We start from the raw sequence: 24,541 nt of genomic DNA on the forward strand, positions 1-24,541 counted from the left end.
TAGAGAAGGGGTGAGAGGGGTTAGAAGCACAGAATATATACCAAGTGGGGGTATAAAAAGAAACACAGTAGATTGTAGCAGCAGGGGCAGAGCCACAGAAGGAGTGCACCCTATGAGAACAATCAGAGGAGCAGTGGGCTAAGGTAAATGTAGACGGTGAGGGTAATATGAGAAGAAAGTTTTGATAGGAGTTGGAATAAACTGTAAAGATAGGCAGTAAAAACAAGAAAAGGGAATAGAGTGGGATTGAAACTCTTACAGGATATGGGAAATCGGAGAGTCTGAATGTTAAGTTTAAAGTCAGTAGTAGTGGTCTATGGAAAAATGTTGCCCTCTAGTGGACAACAGGCTGAATAGCAGTGGTACTGTATATAAAGAGAGAAGGAATGGAAGGCAGGGGATTCATGTTCGAGCTGGGTTAGAGTTAGTGACCAGAGGTGTAGGTAGGAGAAGGGAGACATGTTTAGAAACAGAGTTTGGTCTCTGACAGTCCTGGCTGATGAAAGCAAATTTAAAACTTAGGATAATTACACACTATTATATCTATAGACAGTGGTTTAAAGTGAGTACTTTCTTTTAAATATGTTTATCACTTGGGGGGACTGTTCCACAGGGAAGGATGGGTTCTGGTCCTTATTATGGGGAGACCGCACTATTGTGTAGCAACGTTATAATTCAGCAGGCAAGGCAAGTCCTCAATATTACTGGAAAACCAGGTTGAGCAGTTTTTTTTAAATATGTTTATCCCTTGGGGGGACTGTTGCACAGGGAATGATGGGTTCTGGTCCTTATTTTGGGGAGACCACAGTATTGTATAGCAAAGTTATTGTAATTCAGCAGGCAAGGCAAGTCCTCAATATTACTGGAAAACCGAGTTGGGCAGTTTCTTTTAAATATGTTTATCCCTTGGGGGGACTGTTGCACAGGGAAGGATGGGTTCTGGTCCTTATTATGGGGAGACCGCATTATTATGTAGCAAAGTTGTAATTCAGCAGGCAAGGCAAGTCCTCAATATTACTGGAAAACCAGGTTGGGCAGTTTCTTTTAAATATGTTTATCCTTTGGGGGAACTGTTGCACAGGGAATGATGGGTTCTGGTCCTTATTATGGGGAGACCACAGTATTGTGTAGCAAAGTTGTTATAATTCAGAAGGCAAGAGAAGTCCTCAATATTACTGGAAAACCAGGTTGGGCAGCTACAATCCCTATTTGTTCCACAGCCAGGAACGCGCAGCAGCCTAGGTAGGAGAGTAAAGATATTGACAAATATTATTCTAACTAAAAGATCTGTCAATGAATGTAATTCAACGTAGTTCCATATTAAATGATTCATACACATATCCTATTGGTAGACCTGGAGGATGGGCTACCATGAGAACTGTAAGGTGAGTTAGTCTGATGGTGTGATTACTGGAGGAAAGTGTTCCTGCTGTCAATGACCTGACATTTCTGTGTGACTGTGACATGAAATGTGAGGTTCTTCTAGGCATAGATGACCATTGATATGGTCTGTGTTTAATGTGTCATGACTGTTCACTATAAGTGCTAACATTACTGTCTTGAAGTGCACCTGTAGCATCATGTCATTTCCCCATCTGTCTGGACAGTCCCTTTTCCCCTGCCCCTCATAAGACTGTGTCCAGCTTGACTCTATGTCCTAACTAGTGTATGAATTGAGGCTGCAACTGCTGACTCGGTGTGCTACTGTACTACACATCAGTGATACCATGGCATTATTCCAGCTCTCTGACATTTCAAAGTAGTGCTGGAAATCATCACCCATACACTGGAAGACTTTGACCATTTCTAGTTGACTATCTGTTGCAGTACTCTGAGCTCTAACAATCTTATGGCACATTTCTTATTGGCTAGTCGATGCTTCATGTGTTTCTGGGGTAGATGCAAATAATTCCTGCATCTGGCACTCCTTTGTAATGATGTCATTGTGGACAATGTGGGCTCAGAACATCTGTCCTCATCCTCAAAGTGTTCTTCTGCGTACAGAGATACTGGTGTAGAGGTGTAGGGTTACTCCTGTTGTACAAGCATGAGTGGAATGTGAGCCTGTGTTTGACTTTGTGATGCAGACTTACTTTCTGTAGAGTTGTTAACATGCTGTGTGGTGAGAGAAACTGCTCTTAAACTGGAAGACTGCCTTTCACTTCCCTCAGACTGCCTCATAAATATAACTATGTTATCATCAGCAGAAGCAACCACACCCATTCTGCTGCTGACATCATCCATATTTAATGGTACAGTTGAACTGTGTTTCTGATGCTGACTGTAAAAAGAAATTATTGCAAAATATTAATAACAATGCAACAGCACATGGTAGATACAGTATGCTTAGAAAGGGGTGAGTGGAACAATTACTGTGCACACTGTCTTTAGTCTCATTATTTGCTGATGTACAAGGCTCACTTAATAATAATTACATGTTTAATTACAGCAATATGTGTCACCATTCAGTTTTGACTATAAAGGGTGTCCATTTTAAAACAATCTTTAGGACCTGACAAATGTAAATGCTGCTGCTGACACTGGTTAGTAGGAACAGTGCCCACACCACCTCTAATTATTCCTTTTGCACCATTTTCTGTATCATAGTCATCTTTACAGATAGACAGAAAGTATTCATCATCTGGTATTAACTTAATAAGATTATTGGTCCTAGAAATTGCATTCTTTCTAGCCTTGCTTATAGCATGTACTACCATATTATTTTCCTTTTTCTTGCACTGTAGCACAGATCTGTTTCTGCCTCCATCTGCACTGCTTTTAACAACTACTGCACTCCAGGCTTTGTTCCTCTCAGTTTTTCTGGGGCCCTTTTTACCAAAAACAAGTCTCACATATAGCATACATGCTGCCATGAGAACATGGTTTGCTTCATATCTAAGTTATCGTGTCTGTGCTTTGATTCCATATTTTCCATCAGTACTTGTTAGAAAAATATGTATTAATGTATATGTTTAGTGCTTATTAAGAAATAAGAAAGATATAATGCATTTTATTCTATTAATGTTATGACAAGAAAAATGAATTCATAAGAAACTGCAAGAAGCTTTTGGAAACTGCAGTGTGCCTTTTGCAAGTTGGCCTCTGACCCCAGCAGCTGCTAGCTCAGCAAGAATTAATGTTTATGCTTCTCACAAGTGATTATCTGCTGGGTCAGGAAATTAAATGTGTGAAATAATGAGAATCTTCTGCTCTTTTCCGCTTGAGCAATCGACCTTGTATATGTTACTAGATAACGCTCTGGCTGCAAGGAAGAAGTGATAACATGTAACAAGAAAAATGTATTGAGAACTGTATCTACTATTATGTTCGAATTAATTTAGAACCTTGAGTGGAAACTTTTGTAAAAGGGTATTGTAACTAACCAGGTGGCTAGCAAGACCATGTTGTTTATCAGAAAACTTTTTAAGCAAAATGTAGTATCAGCATTTTAGATGAATAGAATATTGTAAGCTAAAGTGATGTAAAACTCCTTGTGACTAACAACGTCAGCCTGGTGGGTTAATACTAGTAAGAAATATTATAAAATTCGTGTTCTTCCTGTTTCATTCAGACAAAATTCTGTACTTGTACGTTTTTTGCCTCCTGGTGTACACTAATAAAGAACCTGAACCTGAACCTCCTGTGTATTGATCTTTTTATTACAGTATTTTTTCATTTAACAGATTGGTCCTTCAGACCGGAATCCCTCAGAAGCTGCGGATCAGAGCGTAGCGGTGATCAAAGTCTGCATGCAGGAGAAGATACCGAAATGGTTCTTCCTGAGTATAAAGACCTCCGACTGAATTGTCGTTTAAAGTGGCTGGCCACTTTCTGACCTGTGGCTGAAGAGTGGATGTCCACTTCGAACCGTGACTACTCAATACCGGATGCTCAGGTAGGGAGACTTTTTGCCTTTTTTCTGTTTTAGATCAGGGACTAGGTTACAGTAAATATTGTTTTTTTTTTGTCAGATTTGTCATACAGATCAGGGACAAGAAAAGTTACTGTTTATTTGGTCATAGATCAGGGTAACAGAATAAGGTAGGCAGTTATTCTAGATAAACTGTGAAAGGAAGTGAAGTTGTGGTACCATGGTACCACGTGGTAAAAGGGTTACGTAACATTTATTAACATGGGAAATCAGTGCACTAAAACATCGCGAGACCCGCCCCTAACCGAAGACGCAAAATATATGCAACTACAACGTGCAGATAATATTAGATATTATGCAAAATGGGTTAACAAATATGAATTTGATGGGAAATTAGACAAATCTTCACTTGTTAAACTTCTTAAACAGCTTACAAGTGATACAAAAGGTCAGGCAAAGAAACAACGGCAGTTAGGCATTCCTCGGGCACACAGGTGGATTGAGGAAGCAAACCGTAGGGAACAAAAGAGTAATAATTCAAAGGCATTGTTTTTAGACAAAGAAGATAATAATATAGTAGTAGCAATGGCTCCTTCCCCCCCACTCCCTTTTTTAGGATATGAAGCGGGTGGACAAGCTGGTCCACCTCCGCGGTATCCTGATGTCTCAGTGAAACCGAAATTGTTTGTTAGAGATCCCATTGAAACTAGGTCCCGAACACATAAAACACAGGGGGACATAGAATTGTATCAAATGGAGAGAAATTTACAAGCTGGTGTACACTAGTAAAGAACCTGAACCTGAACCTCCTGTGTATTGATCTTTTTATTACAGTATTTTTTCATTTAACAGTACTACAGAAAAAAAAAACAAAGAAAGGGGGTAAACATGGTTACAGTCAGACACTTAATGACAGTGCTGTTTGGTTGACATCACCTGTTAAAGTAGAAATCACTGGTCAGCTATTCCTGCCACCCACATTTGGGTATTGTCTCAAGAAATATACAAACAGCAGTGTTATCTAAACTGCACAACTACAGTTTATTCAATGACAGTACAAAAAACAACATACATTACAAACTGCCATTGTCATGCATTTTTCCCCTGTCAGGAACAGATCACATTTATCACACATGTATATTCCTGTACTTTGCACACTGAAATTTCTCAAGTATAATAAACATTTTCCCATGTATGCACAATCACTACCCTACACTTATTTAATAATTTCCTAAATTTATAAATGTACTGCATGGGTCTATAGTCCTTCAGCAAAAAAAACTTTCAGTTGAACATCTCTTTGTTGAACTATAATTGTTGAATGCTCAAGCCATTGAAGGGCCATTTTAGCAAATGTTTTTCTAGGGGACAAAATTCTTGGCCAGCCTAATAAACATAAAAAAATTCACAAAATGTAATACCCACCAAGGTGGGGGGCCCCAACTAAATATACCAACTTCGAGATTGTACTACAGTGGGGGAAAGGACAAATCCCATCTCTCTAAGGCCAGCTTCGAGAGAATAATTGCAGAGGACACTAAGGATAATCACAAGGCTTTCTTTAGTTATGTTAGGAACCTGGGTGGGAATTCCCAGATATGCTCAGAATTAGTCCAAAATGACAAAAAATACACCGAGCCCACAGACATTGCCAACATCCTAGCTGACAGGTTCAGTGCAAACGTCTCCCCCCCCTCTCCACCAAAAGGGCAAATATCTATCCCAACAGAGTGCTGCCCCCCTGACATCTCAGATGCTCAGGTAAGAGCCGCCCTCTCCAAAGCAAAAAACACAGCATCAATGGGACCAGATGGTGTCTTGGGCTGCGTCCTACATGAACTCCAAGAAGAGCTGAACCCAAACATAAAACTACTGTTCAATCTTAGCCTTACTACAGGATATGTACCCAAAGAGTGGTGTACAGCAACAGTGGACCCTCTCCACAAAGGTGGTGCCTCAACGGATCCTGGAAACTATCACCCCATAAGCCTGACTAGCTTGGTCTGCAAAGCTATGGAAAGGATCATCATGGACCTCATAAATAAAGATATTGGGGGCCTACAGACACTGGATCCTACCCAGTTTGGCTTTGTTAAGGGCAGATCCTGCCTCTTAAACCTGGTCGATTTCTTTGAAACAGTCACCAAGGCCATTGACGAGGGGAAGGTGGTCCACACAGCCTACCTGGACCTCGCAAAAGCCTTTGATACAATACCCCACTCGGGCATTATAGATAAGCTCACCAGCTTAAATATAAACCCCTATGTCACTAGATGGGTTGCAAACTGGCTCAAGGACAGAACCCACATGGTTAGAATTGCTGGAGCCATGTCAGACTCCAAACCAGTTACAAGTGGCATCCTACGAGGCTCAGTCCTGGGACCTCTCTCGTTCAGTATATATTTCTCGGCGGTACAGGCCAACACAGAAGGACTGTGGCTGACCAAGTTCGCAGATGACTGCAAACTGGGAGCCATAATCAACTCTCCAGCCGACACAAGCATCCTCCAAAAGGGCCTCATAGAAACAGACAACTGGTGCCAGAGCCATGGCCTCAAAATAAAACACCAAAAAGTGTATAGTCATCCCCTTTGGCAAAAACAAAGTGCCCACAAATTACCACATAGGTGGTAATCCATTAAGTACAGAAGAAGTCATTAGGGACCTGGGGACCCAAGTTGATAGCAATCTCTCATTTGACAACCACGTGGCCAAAGTGGTTAGAAAAACATTTTATATAGCCCACCTAATCATGAAGGGATTCACATCTAGATCAGGGGAGGTCATCGTGCCTCTTTACTCATCCCTCATCAGGCCCATAATTGAGTACAATGCCCCTTTTGTGATGTACCTTACCAGACACCTGCAGCAACTGGAAAGACCCCAAAAGTACCTCACCAAGAGGATCAAAGGGCTCAAACAAATGCCATATGCTGCCCGGTTAAAGAAACTTCAGCTCTACTTAGTGGCATACCGCCTGCTCAGAGGCGATCTGTGCCTGACGTATAAAGCCATGTCCAACCCGGAATTAATGGACATGCTGCACCTCAGAAAATCCAAATCCCATCGAGCTATGCGCTCGAGAGACTTGAACCTCAGCACTGAAATAAATAGGACATGCTGGAGGGACAGATTCATAACCCAGAGGCTCCCTTCACTCTGGAATAAAATCCCAGTCCAGGTTAGGCAGAGTCCCACATTGACTCTCTTCAAGAGGAATCTTAATGAATGGATGGGAAATCATAGGTTTACCCCAGCTATCACTTCTGTGTCACTGTTAGACAGAGGCACAGTATACTAACCTCAAAAAAAGGCATAGCAAAATTAATTTAAAATGGGTGGCGAAAGCCAAACACACTCTGGCTAGGCTTAAAATGCCCTAGGGCAGATAGCCTAGTATGAAGCTATGAACCTATGGCCAAGCATTTTTCCCCTAGGAAAAAAATTGTTAAAATGGCCATTCAATGGATCAGCCTTTTGACAATTAGGGTTCAACAAAGAGGTGTTTGACTAAAAGGGGTTTTGTTGAAGTGAAGTAGACCTGTACTGCACATATGGGAGGCAACTTCAAAATGACCAAAATTATCTGTTGTGCAATGCTGTGAAAACATGCACACAACACATCAAAATGTATTGTAAGTAATGTGTTTAAATCAATATTAAAGTTATTGTTAAAGTGTCTATTGCTAAATAATAAATATTTTATAAAATATTTCTTACTTTGAGATGCTACAAAATCCTAAGACAATTGACGCCTATCTTGGCTTTTTTTTAATTAGTATGGCAGTGCTCAACCTGTTTGGTGTAAATTCAGGGTAATTTACATGTGTATTATGCAAATCAGGTTAATTTATATGCATGTCTACAAATTGTAGGTATATTGGCGTATTTTGACATTGTGCCGGTTGTGAATGCATGTCCTATAGTACATGAACATATTTCAAAAAGACATGGATGCACTGTGGATGTTTGTGAACTCTTCAGCACTCAGCACCAATGCCAAGCTGCCTGTGGTGCCATGCTAATTGCACTGAACTAGTCAAAATAAGAAAATAGTTGTAAAATTCAAAATGGTGCCATACAGATATCAGGCTGAAAACAACCTAACAACCAATACGTATCATAAAGTCATAAAAATAGTTGTTCACATTCTTGTTGACATTTATTTTTCCCACCTTAAAAAATAAATTAGAAATTCTACTTCAATGCATGACATATATTGCTGTTAGGGTATAGAAATGTAAGGTAAGAGTACTAAAATAATCTGTGCAGATTATCATGCAAATCTTTTACTACTGTTCAAGTATAAGTAATGCTGAGTGAATATATAAAGTTATAAAGTAAGAGTTGCAGTTTGCCACTGTAGGGAAAAAGTTGTAACATAATATTACATGAAGCCAGTTTTGTGTGAGATACATAAGTAGAGCTAAAACAATTGCTTAACTTGGTTATTCATACGTATTTCCAGGTGCACATACAACATGGCTGAAATGACATTCACCACACCCACACTAGACTGCAAGTTGAGGAAGAGGGTGGTGGTTACTTTGCTAAGATAATGACCAGCACAGTTTTCAGAGAACACTAAGTTTTAGTTCTATTACTATAAATTAGACACAGTTCTACAGAAAAGGAAATGCACACTTCATTGAACTGGCAAGTTTCAACCTTTGCAGTGCAGCTATACCAGAAGTGAAATGTAAGTGCATTTCGAAAACAAAACTCAAGACTCATTTTATATTTCTCCACTATTCTCCTGAATTAAATGGAATAGTAGTGAAGTACTGCGGTAATTCATACATGCATGCATTTTCAAGTTAAAATGGAAAAGAAAAATAAGAAAAAATAAATGTTTAGAGAGGCTATATTGCATATTTATGTTTAAGTGAATAAAGATAAACAAGACTATCCTCTCTTTTTTACTGTTAGCTGATAAAAAATCCACTTTAACTGCCAACATGAGAAAAGAAGACTATTGTCTGGTGGAGTTTTCTGCTAAGTATAACAAGTGTGCAAAGATCTTTCATTTTAACAGTATATACTAGAAACTATTATATAACAGTAATGGTAAAATGAAAATTGATAAAGCAATGTTTTCAGAACTGATTCCTGTAATACTCCTATAAAAAAATATTGTTATAGCTTCACAACAGAAATCCAGGTGAAGACATAACAGATCAAGAGAAATGTTTTATAATCTGATGTTTATAACCTAATTAACTGCAATAAGTACTGATTTGTTGTTTTTTTTTGTTTGTTTGTTTGTTTGTTTGTTTTTTGGTGCTGTATTCACTCTATTGAAAGTACATAAATTAAACATATACCCCTTCAGAAAGTCAAAAGCCCTTGTCATTTCAATTCATCACATGTATGCATAAGTACTACTCTTAAATTCTTCCCAAGTACAAAAGCATATCCTAAATCACTACCACCAGCTGTAAGCACAAGCACTTCCCATACCCAAGCTTTTACTGCAGTATTTCCATATTTAGTTGTTAAATTGCATTAAAGCAGTACTGTGTAAATTTATTGCGCTTTTTCTGTTTTGTCTCTCCCCACCTTTACCCTATTTTTCCCCTTATTTTGTTTATGGATTTCTTTCTTTCTTTTTTTCTCATTTTTTTCTCCAGGTTCAAATCCCTCAGGAGCAAATCAGGAACATGCCTCTCAGGCTAGAGACAGATCATCCTCTGCCCATCCGGGTATGTCCTTGCAGGGTCGTTTGGAGCTGAGTTACTGGTCCTGCAGACACTGTGGCACGTGGCAGCATGGCATGCCTATCAGAAGGGGTCTTTGGAGTTTGGTTGAGGACACACTGGTAGAGGTAATGGAGAGGCAAATTCAGCTAGTCAAATCCTTTCTTCACTGTGTAAAAGACATTCTCACCCAGTTGATGTCAACCACTGTGCCAACACATGACCATACCACCTCAACATCAGGGTCCACCACTGCAACACCATCTGATCTGACAGAGGACAAGTCTGAGGCTTGGTGGAAAGGATTCCAATTAATATTTCCTTAACAATTTTTCCCTTACCATTTCTCCTTTACTGTCTTCCCTATTTCCCACCCTCATTACTCTCTTATAAAAAAAAAATAGAACAAATGGGGGTCTGTCTCCCAGAAAAGCATAGTATCCATCCTCTCCCATCTCCTACAGCATAAACCTTCTTATTGTTTCTCTTGTGTGTTCACCTCTTTGTTTTTCTCCCCATTTTCAATTTGTCCTATCACCCCTTTTCTATTCTTCAATGAAACCATCAGGTTGTCCACAAAATGATACCCATTCATATAAAAAATATAAACCTCTTTTCTTTTAAAAAAAAATCTCTCCTAGCTACTGTGCTGTCCACAACTTTTCTAAAACACTTTGACCTTGACTGCACTCAGCCATGCTTGAAAGCAATATGCCAAAACATATTGCAATTTCAAAATGACAAACTTTATACAATTTACTGTTACGCAAAAAGTGGGCATACTTTTAAAAATTGCTTTTCTGTATTTATCAGAAATGCATTTTGCTGACCTTATCTATATATCTGTGTAGCTCCACTGTTCACACATGACTGTTACACATTTGTGAAGTCCCGGACTACGAATAGTGGCCATTATTGATCATGAGCAGACAGATGATCTGATGTGGCGACCCCTAAGCGTGAGAAGTTGAAAGAAAAAGATTGATAGTCATTTGATGGAAAGGCTCCTTGTTAAGGGGAGAGTTAACACACTTTTACCCATTAGGTAGTATACTATTTGCTTTAGCACTAAATCCTGTAACTACTCGGGTACTGAATAAGATGCAAGGGATGAAGTGTATATATCTGAAAGAAATGCAGATGGCATATGGAGACAATATAGTTTTGTTAGCTAAAAATAAAGTTTGGATAATAAGGGAGATAAAACGATGTTTGATGTTTATGTGTCTAATTTTACACAAAGCAAAATGTAAAGCCTTGGGGAGATTGTGAAAGTGTGTATTGTTTTACAAGGGTAAATATTACTACTTTATGGATAAACTTTGGTAATGAGAATTTTGTATGGCACCAGTGGCCAACAGTCCTTGAAGAAGAGGATATTACAGTGAAATTTGGAAGTCTTTTAAGCTATTTTTAAGAAGAAAGTATATATGACAAATATGGCGTTGCTGGGGAAAATAAGTCATTTGGTCAGTGAATGTTACCAGATGATTTAGAAAAGAAGAAAATATATTTTCTATTGTATGATTTCAGAATCAAACCTAGTTATGAGACATTTTATTCAATAAGACTAGTAATGGTGGGTAGTCTTGATCAGTCACATTGTTCATTTGAGTTCTTTGCATTTCTTTTAGATATTAAAATGTTGAAACATGAAAATAATAATATTATTGTCATACGTTATGTTAAGACATAGAGGGTGTGTTGAAAGAAGTTAATATGACTCAAAGGGGGCAGAAAAGATAATAAGAAAGAGATTGATAGGTATCAGAAAACAACAGAATCAAAATTAAAAATATACTAGAACTGGAATGCAACAGAAAAGTATGGTATGAGGAAGTAATGCAAATATCTTTTTAAAATTATCTTTGTCAAGAGTTACATCAGGAAATGTTAAATTCTGTAAGACAAAGATGGCCAAGGTTAACAAGAGAAAGTTTGTAGCAGGATTTTTTATGGAGATAGAGAATAAATGCATTATTTGTAAAGGCTGCAATGGCTTAAAAAGCTATGAATGAAAGGTATGTTAGGTTTGGAAACTATAAGAAGTGGCAGAACTCCCCCTTTTGAAATGTTATAGAGTTATAGACTGGTCTAGGAAGACATGCTTAAAGGACATATGAGTCATAACATTCTATTTCCTGACAGTGCAGCACATCAAAGGAAGACTTCAGTGCACCAGCTGTGGACACGATTTCAGAAAACACGCCGGAATCAGTCTGAGTACTTATCTACTCAGCATAGGATAATTATGGACTCGCACATGTCACTCAGACTCCAAAACAAAACATTCGCACGCAGTGCAACTTAAGTGCAACAAAGTGCTTCACTGACTCTGTTTCCAAAATCCTCAGTGAATTCCATACTGCAGCACAATGAAGAGAAGCTATCACCCACAGAATCCTGCAGAATCCATATCAATACTGATTAAAAAAAGAAATAAATGCAATCTGCAATGAATGAACTGCAACAGGTTGTGGTACTGCAAGCCAAACAGGATGACATGGCTATGCATCCTAGAAGGCAGCCAGCTAAAGAGAAAGCAAAGCTACAACTAAACCAACTCTCAGATTAAGAAATCATTGACAGGTACCTTTTAGACAGATAGCTGGTCTGTACATATATTGTAAGGCAACCCCCATATCTCTTGAAACCAAGTCTGAGTGAAGGTGTACTGGCATCTGGGACATTCCAATGACATATGGGTGAAGCTGTAGGAGTGTCCCAGACAGCTGTCAGTCACATCTTCAAACAATTCATGACAGTAATGTGCACCAAAGTAGATGAACTTACACATAATGTACTCATACCTCATTAGACCCATTATATAATACAATGCCCCATTTGGTATGTACCTCTCAAGACATCTGCAACAACTGGAAAGGCCAAAGAACTACCTCACCAAAAGAATCACAGGCCTAAAGCAGATGTTCCATGCTGACCATCTAAAAAGAACTCCACCTATACTCTGTCATATATCGTCTACTCAGAGGTGATCTCTGCTTAATATACAAGGCCATGTCAAACCCAGAGCTGTTGGACATGCTACACTTAAAGAAATCCCAATCCCACAGAGACACATACTCCAGGGATCTAAACCTTGTCATCACAATGAACAAAACATGTTGGAGGGATAGGTTCCTGACCCAGAGACTCCCTAGACTCTGGAATAGACTGCCCATACATACTGGCCCTCTTTAAAAGGAACCTTGATGATTGGATGGGAGACAGGAAATTCACCCTAGGAATCATGTCAGTCACCTTGCTAGACAAGGGTCCAGGGAAGTAAATACTGTGGGAAGAAATAGCCAGGAAATTGTTATGGCTAAGCTTGTATAGGCCCTAGGGCTGATAGCCTAGTACCAACCTATGAACCTACGAACCTATTTCCATCCACCAAGGAGCAGTGAAACATCGTGCACCAGTTCTATAACATTGCCAACTTCTCCTATGTTCTCAGCTTAATAGACTGCACCCACATCCCTATTATGACACCATACAACAAGATTCACAAAAATACATAAATAGAAAGGGATGGCCATTGCTGAACTGTCAGGTGGTGTGCGCAGCAGATGGCAGCCTAACAAATATCATGGTGACACCCCCCAGTAGTCTCCACTATGCTGCCATATGGAGGGGGAAAGTGGTCTGAGGGCTGCATTCCAACATGATAAAATATCTCAGGGATTACTAATGGATAAATACAGGAAAGCAGCTAGGATGTAAAATTAATATATCCCTGTTAACATTATGCATGATGACAGCATATACCCCCCCCAAACAAAAGGTGACTGTAGTTATCCATTTCAGCTGTGGCTAATGAGCATGTACAGAGAATCTTCCAACTCTGCAGAGAAGGTCTACAATAGAGCACCCGCTATGACAAGAAACACTATAGGGTGTGTGTCTGGTGTATTGAAAGCCAGATTCAAATGTCTGAACACATCCAAGGTGCACTGCAATACACACCTGATAAGGCAGCATGGATGATTACTGTGTGTGCCTTGCTACACCATATGCTAACTCATAGCAGTCTGCCTGCTGCAGGTGTGGGTTATCTATTCCAAGAGCCCCAGATGTCTGAAGATGTCTGAAGATGACATTCCACAACTATCAGAGAAAACCAGGAGAACATAGGCAGCAGAAGAAACAGGTGTGGGCAATGAGGGTTGCAACCACAAGTCCATGCTCAGGCAACACATCAGTGTCTGATACATACCTTTGAGTCATGAAAAGCCACAGATACAGAAGTGCACAGATTAAATATTGATGTTCAGGCATTGCCCCACCATAATGGCACAGATTGCATCTAATGGAAATTACTTTGTCAGACTGACACTAAAGTAGATAGTGGATCACCTGTTAGTGTCACTCTAACAGTCTAAGATGCCCACACTGAGAGTTCACACCGTGGTACCAGCTGCTCTGTCCACATATTGAAACTTTCTGAATATATTGCTGCACAGAGGAGACTGTTGGGATGACAACAGCATATGGAAACATACTGTGAGAAAGAACATGGCTGCAAGTTGACTGGTCATGACTGCTGGGCCAAAACTGGATTGGCCAGCAGCAGATGTGTATGCACATTGCAGCACAGACATTGATACCCAATGGTAAAGGGTTGGTCTGTTGAGAGGGGTCTGCCTCTCCCATTTGGCACTCAGCTAAGCACAGTTAGAGCACACAAAACCCAATTCATACTGCAGTACTGCTGTAGTACTGTCATAACCACAGTTTCATTGAACTGTGCCAGAGATAACATACTGTCATTCTGAGCATCCAGTGCCACCATGATCTCACCATGCCTGTGGTTCTGTCCTTCATGCAACACACACAGCTGATGTGCAACACAATCAGTAGCATGGGCAAGTGCACTAAGGTCTGAGAACATTCCTTTGCCTGCAGGAGTAGGTGGACACCCTCTGACATGTTACCATGAACACCAGCTCCATGCCTACATGTACTGTGCTGGGCAGTATTACTCTGATGTGGGGAAGAGTCAACATCACCAGCAGACTCAATGTGGGACTGTGATACACAGCCATCATCCCGTCCAACACCTGATGTCCCCACATTGTCAGAATGGCTGAACATGTTTACCTCCACATCTGAGGCTGCAGCCTCATCTGCATGACTGTCATCATCTGGGCTGCACTGTATCACCAAATCTGCATTCTGTGTGCCAGGAACCATGCTAGCACAGTGAGACAGATCCCACCTTGGGATCAGGGGATGGGCTAACAGAAGATGAAGGCAGTGAAAGCACTAAAATAAGAGAAAGATAGCACAGGTCAGAAAAATGTGCATATATCACATGCTGGAGATCAGTGCTGACATATGGCACAACTATATCACTACAACATTACATATGCTAAGGATTTACCAGGAGGTCATGTCCAAGTGTGGCCTGTGGAACCTTTTTACCAGAGAGTTGACAATTATGTTACATATGCAATACACATGACATATGTGAGGAATAACAATGTAAGACACACTTGATATGTCTTTATGGGGATTCAGCACCAGGGACAAGGGCTGAAATGCAACTGTTGTAGTGAAACAAAGGCAGTCACACATTATTAGGAAGCACATACTTGCCAGCATGTACCATTCCAGCAGAGGTACAACCTACAGTAATATATACACATACCAGTGGTCGCTGCTAAGATACCAATGGCAGTTGATCTCTGCAGGGTTAGAAGAACACATTATGTATGGTAAACAACAATAGGCATGACAGCACTGACATGTAGGAAACAGATAGCATACCAGTTACATCCTCCCTGTGAAGTAAATGCATCATCTGTCATAATGCGGATCATGCACTGCACAAATACACACAAAGCCCAACATATGTTTTTACAACACAGCCATGATTGCAGGCAGAGGTGCCTGATGTCCATAGGTGCACTGCACTGCTCATATCTCCTGAATATGTATCTGTAAATTACAATGGCAGGGCAACATCAAAATGTCAGTATACACCACTGGCATGACAGGTGGCACAGGCAATAATAGGCAATGGTCATGGTAACAGTATATGGGGACACTCACATGCTATGCCTTGCTGCTGTGCAGAAAAATGTACTGCAGTTGTACAATAACATGCCATTACACTTACATTGTTTGTAGTCAGCATGTGTGCCCCCATGTGCATGGCACAGTTCTGCTTCTGCAGCACAAAAATAACAATACATGAATATGCCTACAACAACACTCTGTACTGAGGTATTCCATAAGCAACAATTTTAAGCAAAGTACTACATAAATGTCTGACCTGGCACACCTGCTTCTATCCTACACCCAGGTATGCATCACTCACCACATTCTGTAGTTGGGATGGCAAAAAAATGCATCACTTCATCTGGGGAAGTCAATGGAGGGCCACCAGCAGTAGCATCCCTCACTCTCTCATACTGGTGTATCCTGTTGGTTGCATGAAGTATCATATCAGAGCACCATCAGGGACAGGCCACCCAGGATCTATTGTGACCTCCCACAGCACTGATCATGTTGGTAAGGTCAGTCCACACTTCATTCCTCCAAAATGTATTCCCTGCCTATCCAAGGGTCTATGTCTATGTTAGCACAGAACATCCATTATAATTTCATTTTCTTGTAGTGAAAAATTGTCATCCTTACGTCTGTTTGCCATGTGGAAGACAATTACATGCACATGGTTAGATTCATATGTGGGCCCACATATGGAGATTATTATGTTGACAGCATATATCAGTTGACCTTCTCTGCATTCATGTGCACTGCAAAAATATATAAAATAGCCCCTGTCCCATAAATTAGTGTGACATTTAAAACAGCATATGTGATATGAAAACAATATCTGAATATGTAGCATCTGAAGCAGCATCATAACTTGTGATATCTGTTACAGAACCAACCACAACACAATTGTGCCACACAATCAGTACAATTTGAATGTACTTAACATTGACATATTCATTATAACATATGTGCAAACCAATAATGTTGGACTTCTGTCAGACACAACCACAGTTCTTGTGACCCAACTTAGAAATGACATGTACTGTAAATAGATGTTATATAACACAAGACTAAACAGACACCTATAGAGAACCAGCAGTCATGGTAACATGAACTATTATGCAAAAATATCTATATATCAACACAATCAATAGCGAGTAGCAAATACTACCACCATTTCATCTGTGTGAGATGAAATTCATTGACAGCTACTACTATATTACTCATCAGAAAGTATCTGTACAGTAGCAATTGTACAGCTTACAGAAACCATCAGAGCCCTACCACACTCAGTACAAGGTAACCAGACGTAAACACAAATATATTTTTACTGTGGCACTACTTATAGTAAATATATTGCTAAGCATCAATAAATATACATAACATAATCCATGAACATGCAAGGTATGAATACTCTCTGAACACATCAGTTTTTGTAAGTATACCACAATATGTACAGAGTCACCAGCATCCATATGTACTGTTCACTGGGGGTCTTTACATTTATCTGTACAAGTGCATATGTGGAATCCCTGTTTGTTACTGATGCGGATGTACCCATCTGTATGCATACAAGATAATCCTATACTCCTCTAGATAAATCATATACATTTAGTATTGCAGACAAATTTACCTAAACACATCAATGTAAGTCTATACAAATATATTTCTAAGGAGTATTAATACCACAGGTCTATATAGAGAGAATATATATTCCAACACAGTACAGACAGCAGGTGCTACATTACCTTTAAAGCTACCTGTAAGTTCCATTTGCACCATACATAGTTAATGAAGTTTATTAACATTTATGTTTTTCTTAATTCCATTTGTGTATGTACACATAAGTTCTCAAAATGCATTAAACAATAGCTCAGCATAACAAGAATGTGTTCTGTGCAAGTACTCAGTAGGTATCATTAATACCCTCCAATGATCTGATACCCTCATGTAAGCACAACTTAAAAATTTGATTCTGATACATTTACAGATCAGACCGTCACTACCTGCATACTGATTGAGATTTCAGTGAGCAATTTCTGGAAGTTTGTTATCTGAATATCATCATCAACATGGTCAGTGTGAGGAGGTTTTGACATGTCAGAGAGCTCAATTGGACTGAGGAGGAAGAGGAGACCACCCAGATGCTGACCATCTATGTTGGATTGGAGTATCACATAAGAACAAGACCACGGAACTTTGTTGTGATCAACATCTGAAACCAGACTTCAAAGGAACAGGGATATGGAAACTCACATCAAACTGTAGTTTGTTGCAAGAGAAATATTATGCTTTGCATTATCTCAGCCTGTTAAGTAAGAAACCATTGTACATATATAAATGAATAAAATAAGGTTCAAATATAACTAAGGTATATCATTCATTATTTTTTTCTGTGTAAACATTTTGAAAATGGTTGTATAGATCCCTGCTTGTTAATGTTTACAGTTAGTTGGTACATACCTACTCCTACATATTCAGATTACTATGAATATCTCCAATAACTGTACTTTTTCTGGCAACAGCAGCTATGTTGCTATAGCTTTATGTGTTGCGCTTTTACCATAGAGCGTTACTTCACCTTTAGACTTGAAACATAGCTTTCACCCAAAAAAGGATACATCTTAAAATAACCAGAGAATAATACAGAAAAAAAAACAGTCCCCAGGATTTAATAAAATCTGTGTAGGCACTGTGTAGAGCCTACACGAAATGTTACCATGTCCGTGTACACAGATCCCCCTCAGCAGTGCATCATGCATATTAATGATGACACGTTGCTGAGGGGGAAGCAAGAAACACAGTTATTGAATCATTGCAGGGAGTGGTGTAGTGATAACCATGTCCACAGAGGAGTAAGAGACTCCCTGCACTGTCCTAGTGGTTTATTTTTATTTTATATATATATATATATATTTTTTTTTAAAAGCATGTTTGCGTGGTGCGGCACAGAATGCAGCAATGCTAAGTGCTGCCCACAGATAAGACAGCAGACACTTGCCAGACATCTAAAAATAGAAAATGGGTGTAATTAATTATTTATTTAAATGTCATATTTAAGCTTATCTAAGTGCGTTTGCGTGGCGCTGAGTGGAGCTCAGCACTGCTTATAAGTAGCTCAGTGGTATATGTGAAGGAATACCAGATTTCTTAATATCCACATAGTTAAATGGGTAGAATGATGGCTTCATGGGCAGTAGGTCTAGGGTTTGAATACATGGAAGGGAAAATAAGTATTTCATTTTGATATACAAATTTTGAGGACTAATTTAAAATATGGTCCTGCTGTGCTCTGCTAAGCACTGCTGAGACCTGTTAAGACCTGCTAAGCAATGCATAAACAGAATGCCTACCAATGTGTTTGCATTTCTCAGCTCAGCTGCACTGGTTTGGATGGTGGTGAGTGATGCGCTGCTTTTTTGAATGTTGCCCAATGGTATGTAAGGGCAGGAAAACAGTCTATATTAAGCCAAACAAGTGGGAATACTGCAGACTCCATTGGAGTTCTTCCACTGAAGGGTGCTATGGCTGGTGTTGGTGAATGTGCGCACTTTCAGGTGCAGCATTGGGACATTCTGGAGTCCAGGTTCATTGTTGGACTGCTGGTTAAAAACCATAATGACCAGTTGCTGCAAGGAGGTTTCCAGTGTTCAGAGTGTAAGGCGGAGGCCTGGGACCGGCTGGCCAAAGAACTCACCAATATTATATTATATACAATAAAGTCTGTAGTGCAATAAATTTGAAATTAGTGCTGCATTGCAAGACATGAATGAAGCTAATTGTTGTGCAATAAAAACATGAAACAATACCAATAATACCAAGGAAATGGTTTACAGCATGATTGTCTGGTTGTAACCATTGCAGTAGAGCTGTATGCATTCAGGATGTAAGGTAAGGTGTTGAAGTCAAGTATAACACTGTAATAGCTGTAGAATGCAAATCTAATGGCTGCCAATTGCACTGTTTTACTCATACAATACTGTTCAAGGCTGTCTGTAGGCCAATATTGTTCACATAATTCTCTGTCATCCACATAAATCAGTTAATGAAGGTATATGGGTAAGGTAGCCCACTCCATGAGCTGATATTGTTTGTTGACTTCACAGATATTTCAACCCACTAACAATAAATTGTGTACACCAGCATTGTTTATACTGATATATAGCATGTCTGCTACCTGTGTTATGTTTGTATTTCATGCATGTGTGTTCTACTGTCACTGCAGTCTAGTAAAACACTGTAGTAGTACTACCAGGTTATGTTTTGGTTCCAGGTAAGCTCTAGGCAAATATCAGATAATCAGTAATCAGCAGTGACTCAGTAGCTCAGATTGTTAAATGCTCTGTATATAGTACATTTTACCACACACAAAGACCAGGGTTTGAATCCAGTGGTATGTAGCATTAAATATTACAGTAGCAGTCACATAATGCTCACAACTTCTCTCTCCAGAGGAACTACAGGTAAATGGGTGAGGTAGCCCATATTATGAGTAGATAACTGTGTGTTTCGATTTCACAGACTGTTAAAATCATTAATATGAATGTGAAAAATCAATAATGTGCAGTCGGAAATAAAATGTGTAATCCTGAGATGACTGAATGCTTGGAGAGTGTTAAAAGTTTCTGCAGTTGATTAATACATTCCATGCAGTTGTCCCCTACAGTCAATGCCAGTGGGTTCTATTCCCATGCATGCCAATCAAGGCATGACTGCTGTTTAGTGTCTGCACTGTAAACATACATGTCTCTCAAGTGTCACAATTTCACATTTTGTAATTAATAGTACATAATCCACCTGTTACAGGAATTCCATGAAAATGAGTACCTAGATTGTAAAGTATCACCATATCAGCCCACAGAACACCTCATACATAGCTCTCAATTTCACACACGTGTCCACTGGACACCACTAATTTGGTCTAATTGATTTGACAACACATTTATTTTTTCTTCACCCCACTCTCTTGGGTTTGAGAATCCAAATTCATTTACAAAATCTGTCAAAATGCACAGCTGTTGCTGTGCAAGAAATGGATAGCTATGGTTCTTTCCTACACCCTTCCTGCACATCCTGACCTGCTTTTCACTATGTTTTCCCCCTACTTGCCCCAATTTTACCAATGTCCTATCACTCCCTTTTTCTTTTCTTTATATTTTTTAGCACAGATTTGCTCGGTGCACCACATCTCGCAAATCCGCTTAGCTCAGCTAAATGGAGCTTTAATCATTAAATATGTTTATTACATTGACAGACACATGTACAAAATAAACACCTCTGCCTTGTTGAACCCATCACACCTACAACACACTGAATTAACCCACCACACCACGCAGATCTTAATTAAAACAGGTGTTTTCATCAAAACATAGTGATTGCCACTTATAGTCATTAGGCATGTCTTAGAGAAGCTGTGCGCTGTGCCTCACAGTGCAAACTAGAATTAAACCTAATGGGAAAGATGGTAGTGTACTTTGGACTCTGGTGCAATACTACACCAGCAGACAACCAAAGAAATAATGTAAGTAAGTGAGGCCTGTGATAGCAGGTAAATGTGCACCTTTATCAGCAACATGTTTAAATACACCTGCTAAGGCATCAATGATAAAGTACGTATGTTCAACTGGGACTCTGGTGCAGAAATACAGCCATTGAAAGCCATGCACATACTGATGGATGCAGACAATGTGTGTCACAGCCTGTATGTCTGCACATATACCTTGCAAATGCACTTGCTGTAGCACTGACTCAGTAGCTTAGTCTGTTAAATGCCTTGCATACAACACATTTTGCCACAAACAGTCCTGCGTTCAAATCCAGTGTTGTGTTGCACTTCAATTACATTATTGTGAAGACAGCAAGTAATGACTGCATCATGCAATCTTAATCCCCACAGGTTACTGCTAATTAATTAACTGCTACACAGTTTTGCAAGACAAAGACCTGCAGGTAGGGTCACACTGCACATATCCGTATAGCCTAACTATATGTCACCCACTACTCTGTTAAACTGTTATTGGCACTGTTGCATAACAGACGTACCTTAATCACATGACTTGATTGGATTGTAAAGGGTACCTTTACCCTGGCTCTGCTGTAATGACAGGGCTGACACAGCTTCCACAGTGAAAAGTACAGCTTGCCATCCTCCAAAGTGTTCGCACTCCTCCCATGAGTTCTAGGCTGCAGCTGTAGCATACACTGCTTTATGTAAAGGTAGCTGCTACAGACCTACCATATCCCCAACCCCTTAGAAAAAGGGATCTGGACACAAGCATACTTAATGGGGGGGAGGCCCACGAATAGGGACATGTTTAACAGTTTGCTCCTACAAAGATAGCAAGTTGATAGAATAACAGCTATTGCATTAGCATTCATATTCTGATGGGTATGAAGTGTGACACTCAAATGTGACTCTTTCCTTACTGACCTCAACCCACAATGTTTGATGATGAACTGTAAGATGATCACAATGTCATGGGACACTGACCATGCATATGAGGTGAAACTGTGGGCATACTTCATAAATCTCTAAAGTGAACAGTTTTTGTACCTACCCTCTGAAATGCTGTAGTCTCCACACCTCAGTAATGCCCATCTTAAAAACTAAGAAAGGGGCCAAGGTCTACATGAAGGCCTTATATATTCCACGATGGTGGCATGTCATTGGTTAATGATAGTGCATTTCAGCTATTTTTGCTGCAATTAGCAATTCTGAGCCACAGACTGGTACAGAGGCAATTACCTGCTAATGAACAGTACCTTAAAACATTTTAAATATTGCTCTTATAGACTTTGACAGTATATAGAATAATAGGTTTTGCATTTGCATGGATTTTCTGAAGGGTATGAAGTCAGAAACTCAAATGTCTGTCATTATTTTGTGACTTAAATCTTCAATAATTTGCCAAATATTTGCTAGAAAACCAGTACTTTATGAAAAATGGACCACAAATATGAGGCAAAAATCTAGACATTCTGTAAAAATCAGTACACTTGAGAGGTATAGGGCAAGATTCCCCCCTGCATCCCCCACTCCCCCGCTACCTAAATATACCAACTCTGAGATCGCACTACAGTGAAGAAAATAGTAAATTTCCCTTTCTGTGCTGTACAGCCATCTCCATTCAGAACGTTCGAAGTTTTAAAACTTCGATCATCAGAAGGGGATCCATATTTACATATATATATATATATATATATATATATATATATATATATATATATATATATATATATATATATATATATATATATATAAATATATATATATATATATATATATATATATATATATATATATTCATATTTTCATATCTACATGCATCTATATCTATTTGTGTATCTGTTTCTCTCTGTATGTATGTATGTATGTATGTATGTATATATATATATATATATATATATATATATGTGCATTTACCTGATTTTGAATATCCATTTATGGAATAGATGAATGTCTAAACCACCTAGCTGAGGTACATGAGAAGAAACAACGATCCTGCCAGCAGGATGAAATCTGTAGGTTTAGTAAAGACTTGATTATTTCTGTATCTGTCACATCTGCATGCTTCTGCTCTCATTACTGTACTGCCTGACACTAGGAAAGGTATGCTTTTAGTTCAATTCACTTTTACCTGGAGACAGAAGGTAGTTATCCATGGGAGGCAGGAATCCTCCATCTGAGGAGGGCAGTTTTAGTAAAATCAATTTACATTTTTGAAAGGAAGAAGATAAAGATATCTTATTCAGCTGTGATGCAGAAATGGTAACTTACTTTGAGGTTGCAGTATGTCAACAACAGGTTTTATGCTCCATGCTCCCAGAGAAGTGGCTGCCTTTGCTCCTTTCTCATATACATTAAGTACAGAGGCAATAAGAGGGTGTTTTTCCTTTGTATTGGTGTATATGTTCTGAATGGAGTCCCACCCAGACTTCACTAATGGCAAGTCAGAAATCCGCACAAGTACAGAGACCTGTAATAAAAAGCAACTCCCATCAGGTTCAACCACAGACAGAATCTGCAGCTAAGATTCTACAATTTCTTTGCAAAATCATGCAATAGACCTGTCTTTAAAACATGTAAAATGTGACATAATTACATTGTATCATTTATATTCAAGGAGCTTACAGAATGCTTGCTTAATACAGAAACATCAGAAAGAAAATGTAGTGTGTTTGTGTGTGTGTGTGTGTGTGTGTGTGTGTGTGTGTGTGTGTGTGTGTGTGTGTGTTGGTGTGTGTGTTGGTGTGTGTGTGAGTGTGTGTGTGTGTGTGTGTGTGTGTGTGTGTGTGTGTGTGTGTGTGTGTGTGTGTGTGTGTGTGTGTGTGTGTGTGTGTGTGTGTGTGTGTTTCTGTGTTTCTGTGGGTACTGTGGCCAAAGTTGTGACGATTTATACTTTACTACTCTAATCTCTTCCCTCACAGACCTGATGTACGTTACCAAAGCATGAATGCACAATAGCAGATTTATGATGTATATGCCAGCTTCTGGCTACAGTGTTTCATTTTCATGAAATGCATGTTGTAGCCATTCATTGTGAGCCAGCAGTGGCTGTTGTTTTCTACCGCCTTTCACTTACTCTTCCAGCATCTAGGACACTGTGCAAACCCAGTAAATCAAGATTGCATTTGGGGCTTTATCCACCTTTGCTACAGAGCCAGCATCTATCACCCTTTCTGCGAAAAATACTGAAACAATGTATCAACATTTCCATACAAAATGCTTCAGTATACCCACCTGGAGTCTGGAATCTCCTGAAGTGCATAGCGGTTTCTTCCTTATATCATCCTACTTCTTTTCTGCAAGACCATACATGTTAGGCTTACATAGTCTTTATATGATTTTTCATAAGCACCATGCACCTTTTTTATATTATCTCTTCTGCCTCTATTGTTTCAGTGCTGTTGAAATGCTGTTTTTAGAACAGCACACAATATTCCATATGATATTTTATCAGAAACCTAT

The 24,541-nt window shown here is 39.3% G+C and overlaps 1 protein-coding gene across 1 annotated transcript in view; it reads right to left on the bottom strand.

Moving 5' to 3' along the window:
* The window catches only part of LOC122807229, a 1,167,189-nt gene extending 1,143,644 nt beyond the window's left edge, over positions 1–23,545 (bottom strand). The window contains exon 1 of the mRNA XM_044078307.1: positions 23,351–23,545. The gene's annotated coding sequence lies outside the window, so the exon portion shown is untranslated. The remainder of the gene's footprint in view (positions 1–23,350) is intronic.
* Between the last annotated feature and the right edge of the window lie 996 nt (positions 23,546–24,541).

The sequence above is a fragment of the Protopterus annectens genome, chromosome 7.part0 (genome assembly GCF_019279795.1).
Source record: "Protopterus annectens isolate FY-2018-M chromosome 7.part0, PAN1.0, whole genome shotgun sequence".
In the NCBI taxonomy this organism is placed as follows: Eukaryota; Metazoa; Chordata; order Ceratodontiformes; family Protopteridae; genus Protopterus; species Protopterus annectens.